This window comes from Cebus imitator, unplaced genomic scaffold (genome assembly GCF_001604975.1).
Source record: "Cebus imitator isolate Cc_AM_T3 unplaced genomic scaffold, Cebus_imitator-1.0 Scaffold529, whole genome shotgun sequence".
NCBI classification, from domain to species: domain Eukaryota; kingdom Metazoa; phylum Chordata; class Mammalia; order Primates; family Cebidae; genus Cebus; species Cebus imitator.
In genome coordinates, this window is record NW_016107844.1 from 395018 (window position 1) to 402706 (window position 7689).

The following is a 7689-nucleotide window of genomic DNA, read 5'->3' on the forward strand; positions in this document are numbered from 1 at the left end:
AATATAGATAAATGTAAGCCTACAATACACAATTTGTAAGGATTGGCTATTTTCACTCAGCCTAATTCCCTGGAGATTCATTATATATATATATATCTCAACAGCTTGCTCCTTTTTATTGTTGAGTAGTGTTCTGTGGTATGGATATACTATGGCTTGCTTAACCATTTACATCTAGAAAGCTTCTGGTTTTTGGCTGTTATGACTATAGTCACTGTGAACATTTGTGTGAATGTAAGCTTTCTTTTTTCTGAGACAAATGCCCAGGAGAGCAGTTGCTGGGTTGTATGGTAGTGTCATGCACAGTTTTATTTTAAAAAACTGCTAAACTGTTTCCCAGTGTGGTTGTATCATTTCACATTCCGACCAGCAATCTGACTGGCCCAGTTTCTCTACATCTTTCCCCGCGTTTGGTTTTGTCATTATTTTTCATTTTAGCCATTCTGCTAGGCTAAAATAAAAATTTTTTTTAACTTTTTTTTTTTTTTAGTAGAAAAAGGGTTTCACCATGTTGGCCAGGCTGGTCTTGAACTCCTGACTTCAAGTGATCTGCCTGCTTCAGCCTCCCAAAGTGCTGGATTCCAGGCGTGAGCCACCATGGCCTAAAATAAAAGATATTATTATGCTAGGTGCAAAATATTTCACCGTGGTTTTATTTTGTATTTCTCTAATGGCTAATGAGGTTGAACTTTTTTCATGGGCTTGTCTGCCATCTGCATCGCCTCTTCACGAAATGACTGTTCATGTCTTTTACCCATTTTCTAATTGGATTCTTTTTACAAGTTTGTAAGTTTGCAAGTTTGGGGGTTTCCTAAAGCCACCCTTGGGTTTGGTGCTTTGCTAGAACGACTATCCAAGTGATCCTGGTGCCTCAGCCTCCCAAAGTGCTAGAATTACAGGCATGAGGCACTGCATCCGGCCAATAATTCTTTATATATTCTGTATACAAATACTTTGACAGATACATATTTTGCCCATATTTTACCCCAGACTGGCCTTTTCATTTTCTTAACAGTATTATTTGAAGAGCAAATTTAAAAAAAATATTTGAAGCCCTACTCATCATTTTCCCTGCTTTTTGTGGTCTATTTAATATATGCCCAACCCAAAGTCACAAAGATGTTCTTCTGTATTTTATTCTAGAAATGTTCTGGTTCTAGTTCTTACGTTCAGGTCGATTTTCATTTCAAGTCAATTTTTGCAGATAGTATGAGGTAAGAGTTGAGGTTCATTTGTTTTTGGTTTTTATTTATTTATTCCCCCCACCCCGCCCCCAGGCTCATTTATTTACATGTGGATATCAATTATTACAGTATGACAGGTGGAAAAGAGTCCATTTTCTCAATGAATTGCCTTGGCATCTGTAAGGAGTTACCCAAACCACATAGTCAGAGGGAACAATCTGTGTAAGATTGCCCTGAATTCAGACAACAACTGCAAAAACCACTCTCAGATTTGGTACTTTGCTAGAATGACTCACAGAGCTCAGGAAAGTGCTATGTGTACAATTACAGCTTTATTATAGCAACGGGATATAAATTAGAACCGAACAAAGGAAGAGACTCATAGGGTGTGGTCCAGGAGGGTTGTAAACACGAAACTTTCACTGTCTTCAGGAATGTGTTCTACCAGCATTGATGTGTGATAATTTGCTCAGAGTATTCTCAACCAGGGAAACTTACCTGAACTCTGGTGTCCAGAGATTTTATTGAGGTTTTCTTACAGGCATGATTGGTTGACCCCATGTGGTTGTACTCAATCTCCTGCCCCCTCCTCCCTAGAGGTTGAGCTGATGCTATATGTCCCACAGCCCCAGCCCTCTTATCAGAGGGTTGGTCTTCCTGCCATGGCCACCCCCCACCCTGAGTCACGTTATAGCATAAAATACCAGATGTAGTTCCAAGGGCCCATCAAATAACAAAGACACCCTTGGCCGGGTGCAGAGCCTCATGCCTGTAATCCCAGTACTTTAGGAGACCGAGGCGGGTGGATCACGAGGTCAAGAGATTGAGACCACCCTGGCCAATGTGGTGAAGCCCCGTCTCTATAAAAATTGGAAAAAAAAAAAAAAAAAAGACACCCTTAACACTCAGGAAATTCCAAGAGTGTAGAAAGAGCTGGGAAAAAAGGCCAGACTTCTTTGTAGGGGGAGACATTTTTCACTATGTAGCATCTTTGTCAAAAGCAGATATAAAATGTGGTTCATATGTCCAGGTTTAGGTTATATATGTGTATGTATAGATCTATTTTTGGTCTCACTTTTGTTCCATAATCTAGTAGATGGAATTTTCTGTGTAAAGAATTCTATAATGATTTTTTTAAAATATGGAATGCTTGCAAATTTGTATGTCATCCTTGCGCAGGAGCCATGCTAATGTTCTGTCTCATTTCAGTCTTATCATGCATGTTATTGAAATGAGCACTGTATAATTTTTAAACGACGGGCATACAATACTTCCATAGAAAGGAAAACATGATAAAAAGATAAGGAAAAATTATTTGCTTAAGCAGAAAAAATAATTCTACATAATAGCTGAAATACAACCTTAGGGAAACTTCCCAGGAAATACAGCAAAAAGATAAAGAGATAGAAAGTAGAAGATAAAAGGTTAGGAAGTTAAGAGTACTAATTCAGGGGATCTTCAATCTGAATACCAGTGTTTCCAGAAAGAAAAAAGAAAAAAGAAGCGGCAAATCAATCAATGATGTAATTCAAGAACAGAAGGAACTGTGACATTTAAGAGTCAGTAAATAGCCAGCACTGTTTTGGGAAGTAAGAGATTTTATTGTCTCTAGAAATGAAAAAAAATGGCTATATACAAAGTTTAGGAACCAAAATGGATTTAGACTTCTCATCAGCAACACTAGAAGCCAAAATACAATGAAGCAATGCCTTTAAAATTCTGAAAGACGTAACTTCCAATCTGGAATTCTGTACCTAGCCATACAATCAACTGTAATCCCAGCATTTTGGGAGGCCGAGGTGGGTGGATCACTTGAGGCCAGGAGTTCAAGACCAGCTTGGCCAACATGGTGAAACCCCATCTCTTAAAAAAAAAAGAAAGAAAAAAGAAAAAAATATTTTCAAGTATGTAAGCTTCCAAAAATTTTATCTATCATGCACCCCTTCTCTATAAGCTACTGGAGAAGATATTCCACCCAAAGACAAAGTTGCTGGGTCTGTCCCGCAGACCCTGTCCGTTCGAAATGAGTAGACACAGGTATGCAGTGTAAGAGCAGCTAGGGGACTGCCTGGCTCTAGTGGCAAAAGTGCAGCAGCCCAAGGAAGCTGGAGCTGCTGGCTTTTATTCAGTGCACACATAATGCTGAAAGTTTGGAGCCAACACAAACTGTAGGTAATTAACATTTATTGTTCCCTTTCAGGGAACAGTCAACCAGCACAGATGATCAAAGGTCAGTTCCTGGTCAACTTAAGTAAACAAGCCTGTTAAAGATAAATTCCCCTATACTCCCTTTTTTTTTTTTTCTTGTAGCCCTATACTCCCTTGTACCTAATCCTTGCCCTTTGTCTCAGGGTTATATAGAACAGCTGCCTTCAGCTATTCTCCCCCGAAGCCTTGCAGAGCCTCTGACCTTTCAGAAGGCCTACTGCTTTCCCTACGGTTTCTCTCACCACTCTGACCAATCTCCTACATCTCCCCTTTTCTGTTTTTTGCATCACGTTTTGTTGATTGAAGCATACAAATGTGTGCAGCAAAGGATTGACAGGCGCAGCAGTCACAGCTTGTGTTCCGGCTTTGCATCCTGGAACGAGTAACATGGAAGACGGAGGCCCAGGCATCTCAGATCAATTTCCCCTTCTCATTCCTAAAACTGTAAACGGAAACCCTTTTCATAGGTAATTCCTGAGACTGTAAACTGAGACCCTTTTCATATGTTAAGCTGTAAACCTAAGGTTCTTCCATGTGTAACATCTAAAGTATATGCCTATATATAAAGACGGAAGCTTCCTTTGTTAGGGGAGCTTGGCTGTTAGGCAACTATGTCACCTTGCTCCCGGCCGAATCAACCTTCCTCCTGTATTCGGTGTCCGAGACCTCCGTTTCCCGCGGCCACTCCTGCTACAACATAAGACAAACATGAGTATAATCAGTATTATTCTTTTCCAATCAAGGAGTAATATGTAGTGTTATCAGCACCTCAGTCCGTTATGTGCCATTACTGAGGGACCCCACCAGGGATATGTCAATCCCTTCTAGTCAGTCACATTGTTAGAGGCTAGGAAGGGGGTGTCTGCCCAAGTAACAAGGTGGAAAAGAGGCAGATCTAGAAGATGGGCCCAATAGAGTCTAATAGGTACAGGTAGCAGGCAAAGTGAAAGAATAAAAATGGTTAACACCCTATGAGAGTTGCAATAGAATGTATAGCAAGGCCACATTATCTGGAGTGAATGGCGTCTGCGTCTGGAGAAGGATTCACTCGGCCTCCTGAGCTGTGGGTCCTGCAGGGTCATTTTCTTCATTTCTTGTACTGGGTTGGGTCCTGGCCATGGGAAGCTTTGATGCATCGTACTGGACTCCAAAGAGGACCTGAAGGGGTGTGAACACAAGCGTATCCTCTTCCCCATGTTACCAAATCATTTGGACCACACCATATATTACTATTTACATCTTTCCATAAAACTGTGCATTCTAGATCCTGGGAGGTTTTAGCAAAGTGCTTTTCTATAGCTGATTAAAATTGATCATCTAAGTTTAAGAAATTAAGGGTCAATAAGGCTTGTGCCAATAGTGTTGCAGGGTCCTTACTCATATTCCCCCTTTTTTGTTTTCTGAGCCTATTTTTAAGGATGGAGTGGGCGCTTTCTACCATGGCCTGTCCTTTGCGGTTGTATGGGATACTCGTAACATGTCGGGCATTCCATGTGTGACAAAATTGGTGAAATTGTGAGCTAGTGTAAGCCAGGCCATTATCAGTTTTAATTTTTGTGGGCCACCCCATACATGCAAAAGTTAAGAGAAGATGTTTCATGACATATCAGGCAGACTCTCCAGGAAGAGCATGTACTCTCATTAGGTGGGAATAGGTATCAACAGATACATGTACATATTTTAGTTTTCCAAATTCAGGGACGTGCATGATCTGTTTGCCATAACTGATTAGGTTCCAGTCCTCTAGAATTAACACCTGTTGAAGGAGGGGACATGCCTGAATTTGAAAATCAAGGAGGAGAGTCTAAAATAGGAAAGAACAAGGAGATTCCCTGGAGAGGATAGTAAGGGGAAACGCCGTGATAACAGCTGTGTACAAGGCATGAAGAACAACCATTTCCATTTGGAAAAGTGTGACTCAAGAAACAGGTTGGGATCTATCACCACCCATAACTCCTCACTGATAGAATATCTTCTTCAAACTTGAGGACAGTTTATCCATATTTGTCACAGCTTCATCAAGTACTACGGAAATTCCCACTCACCTCTCTATATTCTGCTGGTAGAATCAGCTGAGCATACTCATTTCATAAAACGCCCCCATTTCTGAAGTGTTGTGCTTTGACCTATTCTTGAGAGCCGAACCTAGGCTACCGTTAGCTTAAAAGCAGAAAATACAAAACATCCTTCCCCCTCTGACCCTATTTCTTTTGTTTGGGGGGCGATGGAGTCTTGCTCTCGCCAGGCTGGAATGCAGTGGCTTGCATGCCACCATGCCCAGCTAATTTTTGTATTTTTAGTAAAGACAGGGTTTCACCATGTGGGCCAGAATGATCTTGAACTCCTGACCTCGTGATCTGCCTACCTCCGCCTCCCAAAGTGCTGGGATAACAGGTGTGAGCCACCATGCCCGGCCCCCCTCTGACCCTATTTCTACAGGGTCTTCAGTGCCTGGCCCATACTGCGGAGTTGCCAGATGCCCAGACACAGATGAACCCTCATAGTTAGAGATGTATCCACCTGAAACTAATGAAAAAGAAGGCCCTTATTCATATATGCCCTTCCTAAGGCCCTGAACCTATATTTGTAATTTTGAACTTATAATTTCAGTGAAGGGTCCTCCAAATTATATAATCTTCAGACCCCACAAATCCTAGATCTGCCCCTGTGTGTGTGTGATTGTTTTTTTCTTTTTTTGGTTTTCCTCCCCTCCAGTTAGGAAGATACATGTGGTTTTTGTTCATTGGTTTGTTTTCTTGTTTTGTTTTTGAGACAGAGTTTTGCTCTTGTTGGCCAAGCTGGAGTGCAATGGCACAATCTCAGCTCACTGCAACCTCTACCTCCTGGGTTCAAGAGATTCTCCTGCCTCAGCCTTCCAAGTAGCTGGGATTACAAGTGCGTGCGACCACGCCTGGCTAATTTTTGTATTTTTAATAGAAACAGGTTTTAATTAATGTTGCCCAGGCTGGAGTGCAGTGGCTATTCACAGGCGCGATCCCACTACTGATCAGCACGGGAGTTTTAACCTGCTCCATTTCTGACCTAGGCTGGTTCACCTCTCCTTAGGCAACCTGGTGGTTCCCTACTCCTGGAAGCTCACTATATTGATGCCGAGCTTAGTGTGGACACCCAATTGGCATAGTGCACTACAGCCCAGAACTCCTGGGCTCAAGCGATCCTCTCACCTCAGCCTCCTGAGTAGCCTTGTGCCACGTGCCACCATGCCCGGGAGAAACGGGGTTTTACCATATTAGCCAGGCTGGTCTTGAACTCCTGACTTCAGGAGATCCACCCACCAAGGCCTCTGAAAGTGCTGGGCTTATAGGCGTGAGCCACTGCACCTGGCCTTGTTTTTGTTTTGATATGAAGTCTCGCTATGTTGCCCAGGCTGGACCAGAACTCTGTGCTCACATGATCCTCCCATCTCAGCCTCCTGAATAGTGAGGTCTACAGGCGCATGCTACCATGCCTTGCTCTTTGATCATGATTTTGTCCTCTGACTTCTCCAGAAGAGGCTTTTAAAGACTCAGGAAGGTTGAAATTATACTATAACCCAGCAACTCTATTCAGCTTGTTTACCATAACCCAGCAACCCTATTCAGCTTGTTTTCCCAGGAAATCTCAGGTAATACTGGCAATAGTGCTCTTTCCTTACACAGCTAGGTTTGTGCTAGCCACTCAGCTATTCAAATCTAAGCAGTAGATTGTTTAGGGATGTGTCATATCGGGGCAAAACTATAAAGCAAACAGTAACAATTAAAAGTAGCACAGTGGTTACCTGGGGAGAAGGTGGTAGTCAGGGAAAGCTGAGACTGCAGGGAGGTACACAGCTGAGCTTCAAGGTACTAGTGGGTGATAGGTGTTTGTCTTATTATTATTTTATTATTTTGAAAGAGGGTCTTGTTCTATTGCCCAGGCTGCAGTGCAGTGGTGTGATCATGGTTCACTGCAGCCTCTTCCTGCCTCAGCCTCCTGAGTAGCTAGGACTACAGGTGTGTGTCATTATATTCTGCTAGTTTTATTTTATGGTTTTGTTTGTTTCTTTGGGGTGTGTGTGTGTGTGTGTGTGTGTGTGTGTGTGTGTGTGTTTTGTAGAGCTGGGGGTCTCATTAAGTTGTCCGGGCTAGTCTCAAACTCCTGGTTTCCAGCCATCTTTCCATCTCAGCCTCCCAAAGTGCTGAGATGACAGGTGAGAGCCGCCACACCCGGCCTCATTTCATCTTTAGATTGTACACGTGCGCTTCTGTAAATGCTACATTTTATCATTTTAAAGCCTGGAGAGGCGCCTAAAGGCTAC

At 42.5% G+C, this 7689-nt stretch overlaps 1 non-coding gene across 1 annotated transcript; it reads right to left on the reverse strand.

The window, feature by feature from the left end:
* Positions 1–2319: 2319 nt before the first annotated feature.
* On the reverse strand, positions 2320–2423 carry LOC119468917. Its single transcript, XR_005197725.1, has one exon. It is a non-coding gene; the product is annotated as a U6 spliceosomal RNA (small nuclear RNA).
* Between the last annotated feature and the right edge of the window lie 5266 nt (positions 2424–7689).